General features: G+C 47.3%; 1 protein-coding gene and 1 non-coding gene across 6 annotated transcripts in view; one reads left to right on the forward strand and one right to left on the reverse strand.

Annotated features, from left to right (window-relative positions):
* RBKS (ribokinase) overlaps positions 1-23914 on the forward strand; it is a 97416-nt gene that overhangs the window by 62038 nt on the left and 11464 nt on the right. Inside the window, exons 9-10 of one of the 5 annotated variants that reach the window (XR_002342153.1) lie at positions 17625-17734; positions 19542-21844. The gene's annotated coding sequence lies outside the window, so the exon portion shown is untranslated. 5 annotated transcript variants of the gene reach the window in all.
* On the reverse strand, positions 23230-23301 carry TRNAE-UUC. The gene has a single exon. It is a non-coding gene; the product is annotated as a tRNA-Glu (tRNA).

Consider the following 23914-nt stretch of genomic DNA (forward strand, 5'->3'; position numbering starts at 1 on the left):
AAAACGCAATGAGATCCCACGTCACACCCGGTAGGATGGCTATAATCAAAAACAGACAGAGCAACTGTTGCCTAGGATGTGGAGAAATCAGAACCTTCAAGCACTGCTGATAGGAGTGTAACATGGTATGGCCACTTTGGAAAACACTCTGGAAGGGCTTCAAAAAGTTAAAATCAGAGTCACAACAGATGCACCAATTCTCCTTCCATGTATATATCTGAGAGAAATAAAACCTATGTTACACAAAAGCTGATACACACATGTTCACACAGCCTTATTCATACCAGCTCCAAACTGGAAACAAACCAAATTTTCATCAATAGATAAACGGATAAACAAATTGTGGTGGTTGTATATGATAGGCTACAATAGAATATTATTCAGCCATAAAAAGAATACTGATGCATGCTACAGCCTGGCTGAACATCCAAAACATTGTACTAAAATGTGAAAGAAGTCGGACTTTAAAGACCGCATTGGTATGCTCCCACAGACATGAGACATCCAGTGTAGGTACATCTACAGAAACAGAACGCGGATTGACAGTTATCAGAGGCTGGAGAGAGGGAAGCATGGGGAGGGACTGCCGATGGGTGTCGGGTTCCTCTCTGGGGTGATGCAAATGTCCTCGAATTAGATAGTGGTGATGGTTACACAACCTTGTGGAAATACTCCAAACCACTCAATGGTGCGCTTTTTTAAGGGTGCATTTTATGGAATGTGTATTACACCTCGATTTAGAAAACAATGGATGAACAACCACAACGAAAAGGCCCTTCACGAATGGATACTTTGATGACAAAGGATTTTCCACTTAGTTGCGCTACCGAATGCGCATGCGCGCTCGGCAGCCCCCAGCAGAACAGAGGTGACACAGGAAGCAAGGGTAGTTATTTTCTGGGTGTAGACTCTCCCTCGGCTTTTTTCTGCTGTCTTTGTCCTCTCATCCAGCACGCTCATGATTAAAATTCCGGCCTGTTCTGCACACAGCCGTTCAGCCTCTTCCCACGTCTGTAAAGAGGAGCTGCTTCCCACGGTGAGGTGAGGGACTCCCGGGGAGCCATTTGCTCCGGAACAAATGGGCTCCTTCACTTTCCTGTCAGGAGGGAATTAGTTGCTCTCAGGCCGTTTGGAACCTTCTGGCTTTTCTCCTCCTCCTCCTCGTCCCTTCGATGTACACCTTAACAAAAAATCATGCTGTGCAGCCTAAATGTGTCCAATTTGTATTTGCCCGTCAAACCTCAGTAAGGCTTGGGGGATGTCGGTAACCCAGGGATGCATGGACGGTGGACCCTCGGGAGTCAGCTGGCACGGCGTCCCCAGGGACCGCCTGCCCTCGGACCAGCCATCGCCCGCTCTGCGCCCGTGCCTCTGCAGACTGCTATATTGGGTTTTGCCTCAGTGTTAATGGTTGGATATATCACTTCTATTTTTACATCCGTTTTTCCCGATGTACTAGAGTGAGATGGTGGCAGTAGCTGCAGATGTCCTCAGCTCAGTTTGGAAGACATGACAGATGCGCCTCCTTTCCCATCGCGATGTGTTCTGAGTCGCAGCCTCAGAATGCCATGGCGCTGGTGTCCTCACTCAAGTCCTTCCAAGCTGAAGGTGAGGGGCTTTGCCTTCTTGTGTTCCTGACTGCACTGAATACTCCTCACTCCAGAGTCAGCGTCACACATACATAAGCATGGTGATACTTTAGGATTATTGTGATAGTGTGATACGATATACTGTAACATTAATTATCCTTGGCCTATAAGTGCTATAAAATTCCTGATTTATACATTGCTTTTCTACGTGTAAATGGTTTAAGTCCTACAATCTACATTGACACTCTTTTTTTTCATGATTTTTATTTTTTTCCATTATAGTTGGTTTTACACTGACACTCATTAATTTCTTTCTTTTTTTTTTGGCCACACCCATGCCACGTGGAAGTTGCTGGGCCAGGGATCGAACCCGCACCACAGCAGCAGTTGAGCATTGACAACACTGGATCCTTTACCATATCCAGAGCAGCTAAATCTATGGAAAATGAGCCACCAGGGAACTCCAAGAGACTCTTAATTTCAAGAATTCAGCTCATAGGCTAAATCTGTCTTCTCAAGGACCACCTGCTTTGTAATAAATTATCATAAGTCAGCGTATGTAAGTAAGCTGAGAGGAATCAAAAGCCGGAGCGTGGGGGTTCATCTTTCCTAGTCCCTCCTCCTCTTTCTTTCTAGCCATTACATTTGAGTCCTAGAGTACTCACACTTGTTGGGAGGTGCCAGAGATTGCGCCAGTACGAAGTGGAATAGTTTCCATTAATGTTGGCATGGCGGCACTCAAGAGGGTGGGGTGATTGCTGGGCCTGATAGGTTACCCACAGCTTTCCAAGGTAATCTCTCCTTGGCATGTTCCCCTCATCCTGGGGTCTGGCCTTCATCCAGCCAGGCTGCTCTCAAGGATGGGCTCCCATTAATCCAATTCCAAGGGACCATCCAGAACGACAGTTCAGTCTTTGAAAATCCAACATCTGAAGGGCCGTGTTACTTCCATCTTGGTGTGACTTCCCCAACCTATACCCTCTTCCCACCCCCAGCCCCTGGCCAGTGGAAAGCCCAACAGATTTTGTGAGATGTAACTAGAGCCACTGAATTTCTGCGCTCTCAAGTGGTGTCTCTCAACTCCGGCAAACTCAAGTACTGTTTCAGGCTGAGCCATGGTCTTGCTGAGAGGACCAAGCACTCACTAGTTCTTGCCTGACTCTGCCCGTGGTAGTCTTTGTGACACTCCTTAAACTGTGTTTCCCCAGAAAACCACTCTTTCCTTCTCCCACCTCCTTTCTGATAATCATACATTTTGCCTTTGCTCATAATTGCTAGAGTTTCTGAGGGGTCTTTGTGGTAGCCATTTTGTCGTTGAATAGAGACTTTGCACATTTCTATCCAGAAACTTCTGTTACAGGCAAGATGTTTGAGTGCCCCTCACTGTTGACAGCAGTAGTTGAGAAAGGATTGGGCCATAAAATACTGTGGGCAAAGAAGGATAGAACCTTGGGTGCTGAGGAGCTAATTATAAAATAATAATAATAAGGCTAATTTTAACTGTCATAGAATTCATTATCTAAGAAGTGACTACTGTTTCCTTCAAATTTTGACCTTAAGAGAATTATCTATTAATGCTGCCAATACTCAAAGTACCTTGGGAAATGCTCCTTTAGAATTGCTTTGAGAGACTTCATCACCTTTACCCCCCTAATTTTTATTTTTTTCATGTTCTACTCATGAAATTAACACATACGAAGGGTTCAAGGGAGAAAAGAGCAGACAAAACAGAAAGGTGTAAAAAAGAAAGTCATATCTTCACAATTCTACCACTTAGATGTGACCACAGTTAACATTTTAGTGTAAATCCATCCAGATTTTTCTATGCATAATTTTGAATATCTATACTTTTGAATACTTGTTAACAGCAAACTTGAATAATTGCCACAGCAGAGGGTTAATTTGTGTAATTAGAAGAAGGCTCTACAACTTAAAAAAATCAAACTTTTAAAAATAATGAATAATTAATAATAAAATAGGCAACTCACTGAAAACAAACAAATAAAGAGATGAGACAGTGTTTAACCCCGCAAGCAATCAGAAATGTGCAATTCAAGATAACAGATGACCTTTATTGCCCATCAGGTCCGCGAAAAATAAAGACTGATAATGTCAAAGTCCAAATAAATTGGAAAACACATGCTCTCATGGAATTCTGGGGGGAGTCTAAATTCAGAGAATGTTTTTGGAGGGCCATCTGACAATACCGGTTTTTAAAATGTCTTCCTTTGACCAGTATATCTCCTTCTAAGAATCTATCCTACAGAAGTATTCACATATATAAATGTTCGTATAAGAATGTTTATTTCAGGTTGGTTGTCATAACCAAAAAAAAAAAAAAAACCAATCAGACAGGTCTACATTATCATCCGTAGGAGAAGGTCAAATAATAATAGAATGGTGCCACTGATTTTAAAATAACTCAACTATCTAAAAGTAAAAGTATAATTCAAAGTAAAAACAACACCAAACTGTTTGCCATTACTCCTAGGAAGAGGAATAGTTGGGGGGATCGGAAGACGTGATGAAGGAGGACCTCTATGTTCTACTCCAAGTTTTTCTTTATTGTTTGTGTTTTTTTCCATAAACCTGTATTTTTCATGTATTACTTTAAAATTTGGAGTAAATATGACTTTGGGACACAGCAAAAAACTACTGGAGCCACATCTAGTAAAATAGTGATACCATTTCTCAAAAAGCAAACTAGGCGTTCGTCTCTCAAAGGAGCCACAGTGGCTGCAGTTCACTCTTGGTCTCATAAAGAACCTCGCAACATCCCCACATCTCTGTATCTGTGGGCTGAGCAGCCCTTTGACTTAGGACGACCTCTGAATGGGTCGTCCTGAGGCCAAAGAAAGAGGTCAGCATGGCCTTGACATCCACAGCACTTGAGCCTCCTCAAGTCTGGATATCTTGCTACACACTTGGGATAGTTTTTTTTCTTCATCTTTCTTAAGAAACAATTTCCCTCAAAAACATGTTATTTTATACAGTTTCCTTTGGAAATATCAGAATAAATGTCAAAGCTGCACTGTTTCTATTCATCATTCAAATGCATGGCAGATCTTTAGAGAAACTTCACTCACATTCAAGTTTTCTTGCGTCTGCCTATATATCTCAGTTTAACTCTTCAACCCTCATGCTCGCTAGTGATAACAAACAGAATGAATCAGACTTTGGTTTTGCCACATTTCTTGGTCTTTGGATGACCCGAAGGAGATATAAAAGGGGCCAGGCCATCGGAGATGCCTCATGCTGAGGCACTTAATCATTTGTTTACTTCTTGGTTAACCTACCTCCTATTTGTAACAGACTTGAATGGAAGGGCTTATGAGGGATGGAGGAACGTATGTAAGACAAGCTTTGGACTGAATTGTGTTCTCTCCAAAATGTATATGGAAGCTCTAACCCCCAAAAGTAACTATTTGGAGATAGGGCATATAAGGAGGTAATTAAGATTAAATGAGATTCTAAGGATGGAGCCCTAATCCCATAGGATTAGTGTCCTTATAAGAAGAGGCTCCAGAAGCTCCCTTTCTCTGTGTGTGTCCTCAGAGAGGTGATGTGAGCACATTTCAGCCCCTTGGTCTGTGGTGTTTCTTATGGTGGCCTGAGTAGACTGATGCTCACAGGAAAGCAAATGAGCTTCAGAAGTGACCTAAAGAGAATGCCGAAAACTCAGCTGCTCTGGGAGGAGAAAATGAGCTGAAGCAAACTAGCAGGATCAACCTAAATCACCTTTTTTGGTGAAATATCTCAAGAGTTTTGCATATGGTTCAGTAGTAATCATGGTCCCAGGGGCTAAGGGCAGATGATGTCCTGGGTTCTAATCCTGGTTTAGCCGGTAACTAGCAGCCAGCTTTGGGCACATGATCATTTGTTTGGGGCCCAGGTTGTGCATCCAAACGTGATGTGTCTGGAGTGGGTGATCTGTGAGGCGTCTTCGACTTCTGAGTCCTTGATTCTTATAGGTTCTCAGGGACATGAGGACCCTTTGTGTAATCATGAAAAGCAGGGGACTACTCCAAGCCAGACCCTGTGCTGCACTCGATACATTTTGTCACACACTCAGAAGAGCCCTGCACGATGAACTCATGCCCACTTTAGAGAGGAGGAAGGTATGCTCCCAGAGATAAACAGCCTGCCCAGACTCGTGCAGCTGGTAAGGTGGCAGAGCCAGGAATTGATTCTAGGCCTCTCTGGCTGCCCAGCTCTAACATCCATGCGCTCCCTAACGTATCCTGCTGGCTCTTGATTTGGTAGCAGTCTGCCGAGCCTCCACTCTCTCTTCTTTGGCATCCTAGCACTGACTCCTTGTCACTTATCATGATATAGGCTTCTGTAATTGCTCCATTTCTCTAGACCTTCAGAAGCTTCCGGATCTCGCAACAGCACGGCCTGCTCTGTGCAGCACAGTGCAGCCTCTCTTAAAGACAATAATCCGTGTATAGCCCTAGGAGCGGTGCCTGACTCAGGACATGCCAGCACTCATCAGTAGGCCCCTAAGTGTCTCAGTGTTCACTTTGCCTGGATCATTTGGCACGGGGGTAGATTACCAGGTAGCACGTACCAGGAGCTCACATCGCTCACCATTGCACAGGGTAGTGAATTCCTGGAGAGAAACCCAGGTCCCAGTGCCATTCAACTCCAGCATCTTCCTCTGCAGGGCACGGAGCTGGACTGCATAGATGGCATGTAGCAGGACAGTACCATCCAGATATCAAAGGTGCAGGCACAGATCACTTCCGCTCATTCTTGTCAGTGAATGATCAAACCTGGAGGAGAGGTACACCACCCCGAGAGCCTGTAACCAAAACATCTTTTCATTAAACTTCTTTAAGTAAGGGCCTAAGGTGCTAACTAGAGAAGCCAAGGACAACATAATTCTTCTCTTTGAATTTTCCCAAACTAGTTCTACAGTTTAAGGAAAGACAAAACACTCCTCCTTCTCTGCCCAGCAAACTCCTATCCATCCTCAAAGTTCTTTTTGGGCAACCCTAATGCCTGACACAATGCTTGGCATATAACAACAGGCCCTCCTGAAATAGCAAAAGATTTCCAGTTCCTTCTGGGAAAGTAACTAGTGTGAGTTTAAGAGTCACTTGACGTCACTGAGCCCCAGTGTTTTCTCAGGCACTGGAAGATCTACAGGATTCCTTATATTCCTTCAATGTCGCGTTGAATATGCCTGGGGAAAGAATCAATCTCAGATACAAATGCTTCTTTAAAAAAATGATGTGTAAATAAAAATTACCCAGTTTCCCATTTTAAAACATATTCTTAGATTGTTGTACCTGCCGTCATGGAAAGGCCAGCCTCCCCCCACCCTACAAAAAAAAAAAAAAAAAGTTACATAGGGTAAAGGACATCCCTGAAATTGGCATCATAGAATAAAGAAAATGCATATTCAAATGCGGCTCTGAAATAGGCATCTTAACCTTGGGAATGATACCAGTACGTGGGCATGAGGTCTGTGCAAACTCTGCTGACTCTGGCAGCCAGAGAAGATGAAGATGACAAAAAGAAGTCCACTGACTATGCAAAGAAAAAAAAAAAAAATAAAGGCCAGAGGACGAGGTAATTGCTAAAGAGACTGATCGACAAGGCACAAGACATCTGTCAGGCCAGGGGGCCAGATTACCTCTATTACATTACTTCCTCATCAGCAGATCAGCTCATTTACGAGCTAATCAGGCAGAATTAAATATTTTAAATTATCTTTCTAAAGCCTGCATGTGATCCATTGAAAAGCCAGGGCTCTAAAAATCGAATTGTAACTGCTTACCCGAAATGTCATCTTCACTTGGACGAACTGAACCAGGGCCAGATACCAGGCTGTTTTTTCCGTTTTCCTAAAGTACCGTCCCATGGCCAGAACTGGACTTGATGTACATCTGCCTAGTGCTGGACATCTTAGGGGCCCCCAAGGGGACCTGGGATCCCCGGCCCTGCTGCACAACTCACGCCACCAGAGACTGAAAAAAGAGCAACATCAGGGGAGAAGGGAGGCTTGGAAGTGGACGGAGGATGCAGAGAAAAAAAGCGAGAGTCCAGAGAGCAAAATCTAAATCTAGATCGAGAGTGTTCTGTGGCCTAGAAGGTGCCTAACTGAAGGGACAGGAAATAGCTCAGGAGTGTTCTCAGGGCCGGGTGGCCAGGACTGTACCGCAGGTCTCCTCATGGTGTCTATTGTGTGAAGATGTTTCTTGGGCAGGCCTGGCGGGATACGGAGGTGAAAAAACCATTCGGAGCCAACTATAGAGCCCAGGGAGCTGGAGCGTGCCCATCGCCCTCGGTGCTCACTGCTGCCGACAGAGGTGGACCCAGACATGAGTAACAGCTGTGCGGGTCACAGCCTGGGAACCACTGTGTGTCCTCTGTGTGAACGTCTGGGTATGTGCGTGTGAGGCCAGTCGTGTGCTGACTTCGTGTATTTTCACTGTCACTAGCTCGCACTCCATGTAAGTAACCTGTGAGTGGCAGGAGCGCCGTGTGTTTGTGGCTGAGTAAATGTGTTCAGTGGGACAGATTTTAAAGGGGTAACTAGTCACTCTTCTCACTTTGCTCCTCCTGCTCCCAAGGGCACACTGTCATCTGGGACAAGCCCTGAAAAAGCGATCTGACTTGGGGTTAGCAGGGTCCAGGGTCAGGTGAATTACATGCCCCTGAAAGATTCTCTAGAAACTGAAGGGTTCCCATCCTTTCCCATTCTGGTCAAAACAAACCAAAACTGGGAAAAGACAAGGCCAGGGTCACCTTTGCTAGGGAACTTCCCTGTGACTGTCCTGTTCCCCGTTGGGAAAATCCCCTCTTTTAGTTAACTTTTAGGTTTAGCCTGGGGGAATCTAATTGGAAACACATTTGGACAGAATAATAGTATTGTTTTATAAGAATTTCTCTTGACCTTCGCCCTTCTACAGTTTTACTGCAGGAAGTCCAGTGAATAAGAACTTCTTCCTCTTTACCCGGCTCACGACTCTGTTCTTCTTGAATCTCAGCATCTGTGTTTTTCCTCAATTCTGCAAAGTTCTCGACCATTCGCTTTTTCTTATCGCCTCTCCTCTGTTTTCTCAACCTTCTGCTCTGGAACTATCTTAGACCTTCTCTTTTCTATTCCTCACGTCTTTTAAAACTACTAGAGAGAGAAGCCAAAATAGGGTTTCTTCATGGTCAGGGTCCTGGGGCTGCCTGGCACTTTATTCTTGAAGCATCCTCATAGTTCCAGGGTTGGGAAAACAAAGGTGCCCCCCAGAATTGAAAACAGTCCTTTAAGACCCCGGTGGGCAGTGATAGCAAAATGGAGTGGGGTCCGCCCCGCCGTGCGCTCATTTGTTCTGTTTGACTTGAATTTTCTATGTGGGCTGGTGTCGTAGCAACACACTGGTGTCACAAGACAGACCCTGGCCACAAAGAGCTTCGGTCTGGAAGGGCCCGTAGCCCCCACACAGTCTGAATGAGCAGTGCCCGAGTCCCCGTCGTGGCGCAGCAGAAACGAATCCGACTAGGAACCATGAGGTTGCGGGTTCGATCCCTAGCCTTGCTCAGTGGGTTAATGATCCGACGTTGCCGTGAGCGGTGGTGTAGGTTGCAGACTCGGCTCAGATCCCGCGTTGCTGTGGCTCTGGTGTAGGCTGGCAGCTACAGCTCCGATTAGACCCCTAGCCTGGGAACCTCCATATGCCGCAGGTGTGGCCCTGGAAAGACAAAAAAAAAAAAGAATGAGCAGTGCCGTGGTGGTGAGGAGCCGTGGGAGTGGAGCTGAGCGGCCGGCCTGGCCCCAGAGCCCAGGGAACCAGCATGGAGAGGCCAGGAGAGGGGGTGAGTTGAAGGTGAGGCTTCACCCTGGTGAAGAAGAACCCAGGCAGAGGCAGCAGCTCATGAAAAGGCCAGAGACCAGGTCCTGTTTCTGCCTTTTCATGTCGTTCTCATTGGAAAGAGCATCATGCACAGGAGCAGAGCTCAGTGTCAGGAGGTAAAGCTGCAACACAGATGGGTCGCGAGGGCTTCGCTCGCCACAGGCATCTGCACTTTCTCCTGCGGGCACTGGGGAGCCACTGACAGAGGTTAAGAAGGGAGAGATTTGATGAGATTTGTACTTTATAAAAAGACGAACAGTGGCTGCTGTGTGGCGAATAAATTGGAGCTTACCATACTGGAGGCAAGGACTGTTGCATTGATCTGAGAGATTATGACAGCCTGGACTAGGCCAATGGGGATGTGGAGAAGTGGGTTAAGATTTCAGAGGACAGGGAGTTCCCGTCGTGGCACAGTGGTTAACGAATCCGACTAGGAACCATGAGGTTGCGGGTTCGGTCCCTGCCCTTGCTCAGTGGGTTAACGATCCGGCGTTGCCGTGACCTGTGGTGTAGGTTACAGACGCGGCTCGGATCCTGCGTTGCTGTGGCTCTGGCGTAGGCCGGTGGCTACAGCTCCGATTCGACCCCTAGCCTGGGAACCTCCATATGCCGCGGGAGCGGCCCAAAGAAATAGCAAAAAGACAAAAAAAAAAAAAAAAAAAAGAATTCAGAGAACATAACAGCAATTCACTTCCTTAAAAAAAAAAAAAAAAAAAATGAGGGGAGAACTAAGATGTTTATTTCACAGTCAAAACAAATAGATCATCCGAGCGGCCTCCATGGTTCTCAGCATTTCTTGGAGCCCTGACTCACCTAAGAGCTAAGACCTGCTCCCATGAGAAGCAGTTCATATCATCAGTGATTCTCTGCAGATGGCACAGGAAGACACCTGTGTCATTTACCAAAAAAGAAAATGAAATGCAATGCTCTGGTGACTCCTGCGTGCCCTTCGATGGGGCGTGCCTGCTGCCTGCCACCCCCATTCCAGGGAAATCACTCATCTCTGCCGCAGAGAAACATCTGGAGCAGAAACTTATCCTTCATTTAAAGTAAATAACATTTGAAGGAAACTCTTGCCACATAATGCTAGTTCAGATATCCCCCACTGTGGCCTGTGCTCTAGACACTGGCTTACCCCTGAGAGAAACACAGCCTTCGTGAAACCACACGCTGTCCCCCAATGAAGGGACGAGTCAGCCAGTATGTGACGGATTGGGGTTGTGTGGACAAAAAACACCAGATATTCCAGCCCAGGCACCCACATCCACACCAGCTTTCAGCAGTTAGATTCGCAGAACAATTGCTCAGTTCCTGCCCTCGTTTTCCCAGTGTAGACCTGGCCCCAGACCCAAGAGTGAAACAGCAACTGTAAGGAAGCAGAAACTTTAAAAATAACCCAGAGAACCCTTTTATAACAGCAACTGCCTGCTGATTTTGTGGCCTAACAGCTCAAGCAAAAAAAGGATATAAATACAATATTGTGCAATGACTAATTACTCAAAACGTTGTGCATCAGCAGAAGCGGGACCTGTGGTTGGTGCTAATGTTATCAGATGCCTTTGCTATTTAATAATCTGATAGCCCTATGTTATTTAGCCTGCAGTTTTCACAGAGAACAATGATCTTATTTCAAGTACCTCTCGCGGAAATAAAAAAGCAGCTGTTTCAAAGATGAACATTTGGCAGAAAATGTTTTAGCGGCATCTTTTGTGAGGTACTAAATCATATTGGCTTAACTGTTTTCTGTCTAGAATAGTGGAGTCACAGAGAAAAAAGATCGCTGACCACAGAAGGGAAGGGCAGTCTTCGGAACCCTGTGAATCACTAACAGACATTTGAGTTTTAAGTGCCATTTATTCACCAATATATAACGTTATTTATAAACAAAGCGTCCATTAATAGTGCCGGAAGAATGGGCCTTTTTAATTCCAGTTTTAGCTCATACTCGGGATTCTATTTCTCTTTCATTCATAATGGAATTCTTTAAATTGTAGAATAAATTAATACACCACAAACATTTGGGGCAGAATGAGGTATTTAACCAGTTTTAAGTCTCCCCGGGCCATTCTGTGTGGCCAGGCAGACAGAAGAGCAGTGAGGGCCGTGACAGAGGGCAGTGAGTACTGCCCAGCCCTGCCCCTGAAGAGGGGCCAGGGCCCGTGGCCTGCCCACTCCTAGGCTGCCAGAGCAGGGCCAGACCCCAGGTTGACCGTAGACCCTCACAGGTTCTTCAGGCAGGCTGGCCACTGTCAAACCAGGGCTGTACTGGAGAGGACGTGACATAAGGACATGGCTGCTGGACAGAGCCATTTTCAGCCAGAGAACTTAGGATCGAGCTGTTTTCATGTGACCGCACTGCTTCAGGAACATTTTTCACATGAAATTATTATCACTAAAACATAAAATTCTCTTTTCTTTATTTTTTTGACCCGAGCCACAGCAGTGACAATGCCAGATGCTTAACCCGCTGAGCCACCAGGGAACTCCCATCTCCTCCTTTCTAACCATCAAGCCACATACAAAGCAAAGAGCTTCCCAGGATGGAGTGGGTGATGGGTAACAATTGAAAATGGAGGGTTTTCAGAGATGGCTACGGATTGCTTATAGGAGAAAGCTAGCTCAAAACAGCTCCATCAAAATGTCCATTTTAATACTGGTGTGACTGGCCAGCCCAGGACCCATCAAACATCAGAAACTGAGAATGGACTCTGAGACGCTGAGTCATGACCCAGATGGAGCCAGCAAACGATCTGTCCGTGTGGACCACTGGCTGACTTAGACCAGGGACTTGTCCCCACTTATGGAGCCAGACCAGCTCATGGTGCTGACCCCTAAGGGAGAACAGCACAGCTAAGTACACTCACGTGGGAGGTCGGGATGGGGGAAACACAGGGCGTCGGGCTGGGGGTTTCTTTTGCCTTCGACTCAATTTTAGATCCAATCAAAGTGATGCAGTTATTCTGATCATCGTACTCTTATAAATGGTTAGTAAATAAGGTACCAATAAGTGAAGAATCTGGCCGTTCTGGAATGAAGGTTGGTACAATTTTTCCTTGTTCTCCAGTAGTTGAATTTTAATCAATATGCTGAAAATGGAAAGACCAGAGTCATCCTGCAATACCACTTACAATCCTTTGGGGCAGGGAGACGCTGCCTTGAACATCTATTGTCCCACTTACTTTGATTTTGCATTTGACCCCCCCCCATTGATCCCTCTCTGTTCTTATCCATCTAAATGAAAGAAGGCTTTATCCCCATAAACCTCCTTCCAGATGGAAATGCATAATTCAAGAGAAATACTGATGTCAAAGACGAGAAGGCACACCAATTTGTGTCAGCAGTTGGTGTAAATTAAAGAGGAGTACAAGGAGAGTTTAATGTAATGTAGAATTGAAAATAAAATTAGAACCAATATTTAAGCCAGCCTCTACCTCTTTTTTTCCCCTACCGTGACATGAAGGATTGACTCCCCGCTTCAGTACCTAATGTGGTTCAGTTTTCTTTCCTGCTAGAATGTTTTTCCCCCATAAGATATTGCATGTTTATCTTTGGCATTCAAAATGAGCTCTTTGCATTTCTGCCATTCCAATCTCAACGGAAGAGTCAGGGTGGCAAGAGGCAAAGTTTTCCCCTCATCTTCCACAACCATCGGGTTTGCAGCATAGAAAGGACTCTGCGCTACCAGCCTGTTGAGTTGCGGCTGCCGCAAACAGCGATTAATTCTTGATATTGATTCTCTCTAATGTGGGTGTCATTTCCATGGTTTCTTTGGTTTTTCTGAAGCTGGAAAATAAAAGGTTGATAAGGAACGTCTCAGGCATGTAGGACTGTGTGAGGTTTTCCTAAACGCTTAAGAGAAGAATTCTTTAGCACGCATCCAGAGAGGTTAGTCCGGTCAAAATGCCATTACTCAGCAGCTTTCTGGCGCTCTGCGTTCAGACTTCCCTCAGAGCCGGTATTGTTCTTTACGGTTGCGCATTGTTTTTGGCCACTGGTGGAATGCCCTAGCTTGATTCCCCCACCTTAATCACTAGACGTGGATTTAAATGATTCACTCTTTCCAGAAATAAATTCCTTGGGATAGTCATTCTCAGGGTGTGGTCCTCGGAACCCACTAGAAACAGGAACCCACTAGAAACACGCACCGTGGGCCCGCCCCAGATTTCCTGGATCAGAACCTTTGGGGTCGGGGCCCAGAATCTGCATTTTCACAAGCCCTCCAGGCAATTCTGACGCACACTCTAGGTTGAGACTGACTTAGAAGATGACATATTGCCTCCGTTGAGGATATTCAAAGATGTGCTGCCGGGTTTTAAAGAACGACTTTCTTTTTGAGCCAAGTCGGTGTTCACGTGTGGCCTCCCTCCAGGGGGCTGCTGTCACAGAGACTGGCCTTCCACTGAGACAGCCCAGTACTGCCACCTAGCCAGCTGACCCTGAGCAAGTTCTCATACTCGCTTTCTCATCTGGAAAATGAAAGACCCGCTCTGCTTACCACACAAAACTGGAAGGAGATTCAAAGTGAATCACGTCTACAAATATGCTCTATAAACCAGAAAGTCCTATGAAAAGTGAAAGTGGTGTCATGCAGGCAGGATGCTGGTAGTCTGAGCTTTATGTCGGGGCCAAGAACTTAGGAAAGGCCTGGATTTATCATTCCCTTGGCCAGATCCACCTTATTGTCTATATAATGACTGATTCATCACCTTGGTGAATGTATCTAAAATCCTGCCATTCTGTTGCTGTGGCTGTGCTGCAGGCCAGCAGCTGTAGCTCCGATTAGACCCCTAGCCTGGGAACTTCCATATGCTGCAGGTGCAGCCCTAAAAAGCAAAAAAAAAAAAAAAAAAAAGAAAGAAAGAAAAGAAATGTATAAACATAAATATTTTAAAAAATGAAATAAAATCCTGCCATTTCAGCCCACCCATGTATTTGGTGTTCAGAAGACCACTGCCTGACTAGTGACCACTAGAGACTTGAAAAATAGATTCATTTTCAGACATGTTCTCTTCAATGGAAAGCTGAGTGATGGTCACAAAGGATGGACCGTGGGTGTGGGCACTACACTCTCATGCCCAGAACTTGTCTCACGCTGGCAGTGAAAGGGTCTGCACCTCCTCACTTCAGCCTTGTGCCAGGGAGTCATGACCTCAGGAAGGAAGCGAAGTGTCCATTGCCGCATAACTAGTCATTGCAGAGAGGACCAAAAAGAAAATCCCTCGAGCAAATCCGATCGATGGAAACCAAGATTTTAAAACAGACCAGTCAGTGTGTCTGTGCGTGAGAAGAATGTGGTTGGACTTTTCCCTTGGAGGTTAGGGTTAGCCTTTATAAACAACTTTGCCATAGGAATTCTTAAACACCAAGCTGCCGGTGCATGTATAATTTAACTTTAAAACTTTACAGACTGTTGAGGGAACATATCTGGGCAGGAAGGAAGCTAAATCTGTTGCCTTGGTGCTTATTGGGAATGCAGTGTTAGTACCACAGAACGGTTCCCACTGGGCCGACATCAACGTCACTTCTCACACAAAACGGCAGCTAAAACCCAGAGATTCGATATGAATCTCATGGGTAAATTGTGACTAAATTATTGGTTAATTATGGGAAAATAAGCTGTTGGTTAATTATGAAATTAGAATAGAAGGAGTTCCTGTCGTGGCTCAGCGGAAATGAATCTGACTGGCATCCATGAGGTCACAGGTTCAAACCCTGGCCTCGCTCAGTGGGTTAAGGATCCAGCCTTGCCATGAGCTGTGGTGTAGTTTGCAGATGTGGCTGGGATCTGGGATTGCTGTGGCTGTGGTGTAGGCCGGAGGCTACAGCTCCGATTCCACCCCTAGCCTGGGAACCTCCCTAGGCCATGGGTGCACCCCCCCAAAAAAAGACAAACAAGCAGAATAAGAAATGATTTTGCTCAAAATTTGTGCCTATTTAATAAATCTATAAGGACAGAAAGTGTATTAGTGGTTCCTATGCCTGGGGGGAGTAGGAAAGAATGAGGAGTGACTCAGTTAATGGGTCCAAGGTTTCTTTTGTGGGGGATGAAATTTCCTAAAATGAGACTGAGGTGGTGGTTGCTCAGCCCTTTGAATATATTAAAGCACATTGAATTGTATACTTTAAATGAGCAGGTTATTTGGTATGTGAATTCTATCTCAATCAAGCTTTTTTTTTTAAGTCAGATTGTTGATAAATTGTGTTCTACTAAAAAATCGCATCAAAATTCTGCTACATGTGGTCTCACACTTGATCAATATGAAACAATGATCATTTGAAATATTTTAAGGCAGAAACTATTTGCTTTCTTTTAATCAGGGTATTTAAAAAGTAGACTATCTCCCTCGAATCATTGAAATTTAATTGTAGTAAATTAAGACGGCTAATAGTTGAAGGCAAAGTCATGGACATTTATGACATAATGATTAGTCCATGTTCCCTCCTGATTTATTTAGAATAACAAGCAGCAGCACTTACACAATAATGATAAGAAAACTGGATTCCCACTGTCCACCAAGATGCTCCTAAACTGATCTGGTCACGGAAGTTGGAAGGTTGAGGTTAGAAAGGGTATGATCTCATTCTTATGATGTGAATACTCGCTGATAAGAGAAGATAGAAATCCTCAGATTCGAGCTGTGAAAACAGGGCTCTTGTGTAAGCAGCATCTATCTCCTGCAGTGTTTATCAGACAGACTGCTCCGTTTTGTCTGCCCAGGAAAGAACCTTTGCCCTTTCCTGCCGTGGGCAGACAGGCCGGGCCGGGCCAGCTCTAATCTCCTTGTTCAGATCCTCGCTCCAGGGTTTGGGGGTTGCCCGCTGCTCACTGGTGGCCAAGGCGACGGAGATTGAGGTAAACAGGAAGGGAACTGGCTGGGAGATGTAGGAATTTCTGGCTCAGTGGAAAGAGAGCAGGGAGCTACCAACACCTGCCTAGTGAGCCTGGCACTTTGGAGGTCGCTGCTTAGGGCTTCTTAATGCACCGAAGACCCCGATGGGGCCACTGGCAGTTCCCTGTGGCAAGAGGCCCAATTTTGGTGTTGCTCAAACACCGTTTTTTCATTACTCACCACCCACCCGTCCTAAGGAGCCTTTTAAGAGATTTTTTTTTTTTCCTAATTGCCCTCCGATGAAACTTTAATTGGACAGATCTGCATCCTCCCCCATACCCAAGAATGAAGGAGCCCTCTGTCCGGTGGCCGGTGCTGTGATGGAAAACAGCAGCGCAAAGGGAGGCACACAGCCTTCCCTGCCAGCAGGTCACCTCCTGCCCGGGCTGTCGGCCGGCCCTTCCCAGCTCAGACGTCTCCAGAAACCTCTCCCTCTGTCCCTCCACCCAAATGAAAGCAGGAGATTTACCGGGTTCCCTGGTCTTGCAATGACCTTGGTACTCTTCCCTTTACATTTCTTTACTCTCCTGCTCACAGACCCTCTCAAGGTCTCATAAAGTATCTCCCCTGCCCACACAGAGAAATGCATTTCAGAGACCCCAGCCAGCACCGACAGATGGTCAGAGTGCTGGGATGCTCTGGAGCCTGGCCTCCCTGTAATCAAGAGCTCCAGGACACGCTTCTGCCCCTCCTGCCTTCCTGACTGTGAGAGCGTCCCTCTGCTCCTCTGAGCTGGGAACACAAAGCCAGCACAGCACAGCACAAACCCCTGGCCCGAGGATCCGCGGGATGGTGACCATGGGGCAGGCGGTTAAGGGGTCTCTGAGAATAAACCATTCAGTCGTCCCCATCTTTGCCGCCACCTGCTCTGCTGCAGGCGTGTGCTGGGCCTTTTCACGTACATTACCCAATTCCGTACTCAGAGCAGCCCTATGGGGTCGATTCCCACGTCACAGGTAAATAGTCACCAGAGAGGTTGAGTCACTTGCCGAGATGGTGCAATCGGGGCTTAAAGTCAGGTCCGTCTGAGTCCACACCATCTACTGCCTTGTCCCAGAGGAGAACACATCTACCCACGCGAGAAAAACATTTTCCCCAGCTGTGTACGGAGGGGCTTCATGGACGGCTGACCATCCTGACAGGTGACACGGCGAACAAAAGGGGAGAAGGCAGAACTGAATACCAGCTGTGTGTTCCCTCCATGCCCCTTCCCCTGGCTTCATGACCCCGTGTCTCCTGCCGATCCATGAGTCACCCTTTAAGGACAAAGAATGACTTCTACCCCCCAGGGCCAACCAGATGGTCGTGCCGCAATCTCCTGCACAGGAACAAGGTAGAAGCCCTTTCTTGGAACTTGGAAGCAAGAGCAAAGCAGGACGTGCACCAGGCTCGCTTGAGGGTAAGCCACCTCAGCAGCTCAGCGCCTGAGCGCCACCTCAGCGGCCCTGCCTGCACAGCGGCGGGGGCCGGGGGGGGGAGGTAGCAGGGACCCTGGTGGATCTGCACTGTTCTCTTGTCCCTTCCCTGAGCCCCTTGCAATAATCGTGTGTGTGTATGTGTGTGTGTGTGAAGAAATGATCCGTTGACTGGGGATTTAGTCCCGTGTCGTCCCATTTGCCTTTTCCCTGGATGCAAACCTTGAGCCTGGCTGAGGAATTCAGGTCCGCTGGGCTCTGCCTTGCTTTGGGTAGGGAGAGGTTTTGAAAAGAAAGGAAAGTGGTATCTGCTTGTCAGATGGAATGCGTTAACACATCGGGGAGGAATGCAAGGACTTTAACTGCGAGGGTCCCTCGGCAGCTTGGGGGATGAGTCATCCTGCGTGGGGACGGATTCCTAACACATGAAGCCTCATGATGACATCATGCTTGCAAGATCATTTGGGCCCTGGAGCCTCCTGACAAGTTCCTACCTCGGGGATTTTCACCACCTGGGTTTTTGTTGTTGTTGTTTTTTTTCCGCAGCCACACTTAATACCCAGCACGCCTTACAACTCACCCACTTTTCTAGCAACTGGAATTTGGCAAATGAGGCCTTTCTCGAGTCTGCCTCAGTGTCATCCCTCCTACAGGGCATTCTTGGCACAGCATGTGCTCCTCACCTAATCAGCACGCCTCCTCCTGACAGCCCTCGATTCAGCCAGCACGCACTTCAAGCTGAGCCTGGCCTTGTGCTCGTGTGAGGGTGCGGAGGGAGGAAGGCCACGGAGGAGGGCAGGGGGGGACCAGGAGGGAGCCTGACCCCGACTCGGGAGATGAGGGAAAACACAGGGCTTTGAATGCAGGGCCAGTCGGCAGATACGTGATGACCAAGTTACTGAGCTGTGTCTTGGAGGAGGAGGAGGAGTTAGTCCAGGGATGAGTTCAAGCTGACAGATCTCCATGAATGAAACCCAGGTCCCGCAGGTCCGTAGGGGAAGAAAGAGATGAAGCCAGGGAGGTGGGCTCGGGAACCTCGTGTGCCATGCGAGGGAGCTAAAGTGCTAGCCTAAGAAAGATGGGAAGTGGTCAAGGGGTTTTAGGCACGGAGTTGAGGTGGCCAGATGTACAGCGGTACACAGGATGGAACGGAAGGGGCCAGACCGGAGACAGGGAGGCCAGCTGGGAAGTTAGCCTGGTCCTCTGGAGGGGAGGGGAGCACGTCCAGAGGCGACGTAGGACAGTGGCAGCAGGGATGAGATGAGGAGACAGATTCGAGAAATATTTAGAATGTAAACTTGGCAACTGGTGATTATCCAGAAAAGCCCCAGGATTTTCAGCGTAGAGGTGCCACAAACGGAAAAGATGAGAAAAGGCCCGTGTTCAGTCAGGGTTACCGGTGCAGTGGGGCAGGCTGAGTTAGAGGCGCCCGCAAGAGCGAGGAGGCTGGTGGAGCTGACGCGCAGGTAGTTAAGGTGCATAAATCCAATGACAGAGGACAGTCTGGGCTAAAGGTAATGACTGAGGACTCACCCTGCTCACAGCCGTTGAAACTATAACAGCAGCAGTACTTGACACACCCAGGAAATTATGGGGACTGAGAAGGGCGGCCGTGATGGACAGAAGCCGAGGGAATATCATTACGGTGGGGGAGGAGGAAGAGACCCGGGGCAGAGACAAAGGAGGCTCAGAGAGACACACGGCTCAGGAGAGCCCCCACTGCTCTGTGCTTCTCTAGAAGCCCTCTGGTGTGCTGCCCCTCCTAAGCAAGCTCTTTCACTCCCCATTCAGCACTTGCAGGGCCAAGCTGCTCCTGATCCCGAGGCACGTTCTTGCAGCTTGCAGCCAGCCCTCCTGTATCCTCCCATAGGGATTCCTGCAGCCGAGGCTCATGCGATTCAGTCATAAGCCTCGACCTCCTTTCCTGATCATTCTGTTTATGCAAGACTCTGGCATCTGCATCACCATTTTTCTCTCCACACCCGCCCCCTCCATGCTAACCACCATCTACGATGACTTCAGCACCGGGAGCAGGAACCATCACGAAGGCTCACGGGTCCTAGATGCCCTCACCTCCAGGGACTCCTCACCTCCCTCCAGCCTCCCACTCCCATGACGACTCCCAGGAAATCGTTAACACCTGGCACTGCGTCAGTTCTGTGGGAATAAATCTCACATCCTGCTCCGACCAAACTAGCCCTCTCACCTCTTCTTCCTCACTTGCTCTCATTTCCTGCTGACCCGCTGGCCCCTTCCTCACCTCTCTTCCCTCCTTATCCAGGTGGGTTATTCATCGGGTTATTCTTTCCTGAAACCTTTGCTCCCTCCATCCCGCCCTCTTCCCCGACACCTGCCCAGGAGTGACACCTGCCCAGGGCAACTCCGGTTCACATTCTCTTCTCAGCTCCTGCCCTAGGCAGGCAGAGAGAAACGGGAGCCCCACCCTCACCCCCTGTACAAAGGGACAAAAGGACATCATTAAAGGTTCCTGGTCTCCACTCATCCCTGTCATTTTTCATCACTATAGAAAACATAAGCCCTTCCCGTGGGGAAGTAGGAAAATCTGAGCCGTAGCCAGAAGCCCAATCTCTCTCTCTCCCAAAATAGCTTCTCCACCTGCTCTGTTGCTAGATTTCCACACAGATGTCCTTGGTACAATTTTGACTGCCATTTACCACCTTTTCTCACCTTGAGCAAGTTCCTTCACCTCTTTCAATCCTAGTTGTCTCGGTTTTAAAATGAGGATCCCCCAGGCTTGCTGCCAGCCTCGAGGGCACTTTGTGCAAATAAGAAGGTGCCTCTGAGCAGGCCCGCAGCTTGGGGAGCGGAGCAGGGCCCGCAGACCCAGAGTCACCCCATCACCTGGAGCAGAGCCACCTTGCATAACCAGACACTGAGGCCCCAGCTATGCCCACCTCCATGGGGCTCCTGTGAAACGCAGGCGACAACCTGCAAGGTGCCCAACCAAGAGCCTGAGTAGAACCGCAGACTAAAGAGCGCATGCGCAGACCACTTGGCCTTGGCTCAGCGTGTAGTGTGCTCTGCTGGGGCGGTGCCTGTCCACATTTTCAAGTATTTTCTGCCAGTTCCGCAAGGTTTATCGCTGTACTGCTATCGCTCAACAGGAGCAGAGCCCTGAGAGACTACGTTCAGTGAAAGGCAGACCCCGGGCATAGCCACGGGCTCCCAGGCAGCCAAAGGGCAGTGGGAGGGAACAGGGCGTGGGGGCAGCTGGACAGAGAGGCTGGTCTGCAAGGGAGAAGGGACACGAGCAACCAACGTCCCCAGGGCAGTGCTGCCTCACTCAGGTCCTGGTGGCAGAGGCTGCCCCTCAACCCCACACCCACGCTCTGGGAGCACCCACCTCTCAGGTTCACCCCTTGGGGTCCTCTCACCAGCTGCTCCTAAGTGTCATCCCTGCCCCGCCAGCCCTGCGGAGTGCCCGACCCCCTGCCCCCCACCAGGGGGCGTGTTTCGCTGTCCTGCCAATTCACCATTACTCCTGCTGCCGCCTGGGTCCCACAGACCAGAACCCAGGAGTGTGCAGGCCCGCAGGAGAGCAGGACTTTTGGAAGGCCGCAGCCATTCTCTAAGAGTGGCTCTTCCTTAAGAGGAAACTATTGTGAGAAGGCAATGAATAGTAGCCACGTGGGTATTTTTCTTGAAGAAAGATGAATTATGCCATCACCCCTTTTGGCACAAAAATAATTTTCAGTAAAAGGTTAAAACCATCATGTTGTATCAATGAGAGCTATTCCATTATTCCAAGAATGATTGATTGGAAAGTACTTTACTTACAGGAAAATCACAGCGATACAATACAGCTTCCACTTTTAAAGCACTTTCCATTTAAAAAAAAAAAGGTTATACCAATGTATAAAAATAGTTACACTGAAGATGTGAATCAACAGCCGAGTAATTTATTGGCGCTTGAAAGCCCTGTGGTATAAATAGATTCAACAATGAGGCTATCAAGTAACTCTGGGCTGTGGCAACCTAACCTCCAGTTTCACTGACAAAAAGAACTGACACGTGTAGTTCAGCCGGAATCATCAGGCCCCCCTGGAAGAGACCATTGGACGTCGAAGCCACGACAGAACTAGGACCACGAGTCAGGTCAACTCAAAGCACTAGGTGAGGGCGTGGAAGAGGCCAAGGAGAGAGAGGAAAGGTCTCTGCCCTCAAAGGAGTTTTCAGGTTGTCCCAGACTGGAGGCTTGTATGCACAATAGTCAGTACAATGTTTTAAGTATCCTAAGAGAAGTGCAAACAAATATATCAAAAGGGAGGAAGACTCTTTTCAGCTTGGCCTTTTCCTTCTCCCCCCACCACCCCACAGCCTGCCTGCCTGCCTCCCACAGCCATCGACAGTAACCAGAGCATGGAAAATCAGCTGGGCCTGGATGCAAACTCAGCTACTAGCTGGGCTACCCTGGACAAATCATACAATGTCTCCAAGGCTCAGGTCCCTCAAGTTGCAGGGGGTAGGGGGGAGGTCGTTGTAAAAATGAAATGAGGTTGGCCTTTGTGTCTGAAAGTACCCAGCTTTGCTGCCTCCCCGTACAGAGCAAACAATAGAAGTTCGCTCCCTTTCTTATCCTAAAACTCATCTGCGAAAGTTAAATGAACTTTTCCACCCCTTTCATGCTTAAATTTCAAAGAGCTTTTCCGTCAGTTTGTAGTATGACTTTTAAGGTTGTATTTGCGGCCTTCATGTCTTTGAGCTGAAGGGCCCTGTCAGCCGGGAGCCTCTCTTCTTTCTTGTGTTTTTGGAATAAGGCCAGACTACCACCCTCTCCGTGAAGAAGAAGGTGGAACGCCACGCTCACCCCTCACTTCCGGCGAGAAGGTAGAGGCTGGGGCCGCTGCAGGTTGGTCCATCAGCCGTCATTAACTGAGCATATACTACCTTTAAGGCCAGTGTAACTCTGGGAAGTCATCAGATGGGAAGGAGCTAGACAAGATTTCTGACCTCTCGGAGGAATATAACACATGCGATTGCTTCAATCAAGTTTCTTGGTTGAAAACAAAATCGACCAGTTGTGTTACCGTCATGGGGCACTGGACGCCATCACAACTGGTTGCCACTAACATCCTGAAATTGAGTTTTTCTGCAGTCACTGTCACAGCCAGAAAATGTTCCTCCAAGTCCCCTGGACCTTCAGGTGGCTCTCACTGCCCAGTCCTCAGTTGCAAAGAAAACTGCCTCAATAAGACGGGGGTATTTCCAAATGCAGGAAAGAGGCTCTCTCAATACAGTTCACCCTGACTGGTAGCAGATATCCACGTAATCGAATTAAGAAAAAGAGGGAAATCATTCAGAGGCTGAAGTTGACTCATTTCCAAATTCATGTAGGATAACTAATATTGATTTTCTAAGACTTCTTTAGTAAAATCTGTTTTATTAAAAACTTCTCTTAACAAAAATGTTTTATTTATTTATTTGCCGCAGCAGGCAGCAGCTTGATGTGGGATCTCAGTTCCCAGACCAGGGATTGAACCTGGGCCCCAGGGGTGAAAGCGCAGAGTCCTAAACACTAGACCACCCGGGAACTCCCTAATTTTTAAAAAGTGAAACAAACAAGAGTTCCCTGGTGACCTAGTGGTTAAGGATCCAGCATTGTCCTACTGTGGTTTGGGTTACTGCTGTGGCGTGGATTCAGTCCCTGGCCCAGGAACTCCTGCATGCATTGGTGCAGCCAAAAAAAGAAAAAAAAAAAAAAAAAGAAAAGTTGCAGAATTCCTATGTAATCTTCACAGTTTCACCAATTATTAGCATTTTGCCAATGCTAACAAATTTGCCAATTTGTTTTATTGCTATCTCTCAAAATACATGAAGATACTTTTTTTAATGAATAGTTTGAGTGTATGTTGCAGACACAGTAACTCATTACCTCTCAGTATTTCAGGATATATCTCCTGAGAACAAGATATAATAAAATCACAATATAATGATCGAATTCAGGAAACTTAACGCTGAGATCATTTTATCTTGCATGCAGAGCTCACTCATGTTCTTCATAATATTTTTTTGCCCAGGAGCCAATCCATTAAGTCATGTTGCTTTTGTCTCATTTACTATGAAACAGGTTCTCAACCTTTTTGTCGTTCTTAATATTGCTATTTTTTGAAAAGCACGAGCTCATTGCTTTATAGAATTTTTCT

The sequence above is a fragment of the Sus scrofa genome, chromosome 3, assembly GCF_000003025.6.
Source record: "Sus scrofa isolate TJ Tabasco breed Duroc chromosome 3, Sscrofa11.1, whole genome shotgun sequence".
Lineage (NCBI taxonomy): Eukaryota > Metazoa > Chordata > Mammalia > Artiodactyla > Suidae > Sus > Sus scrofa.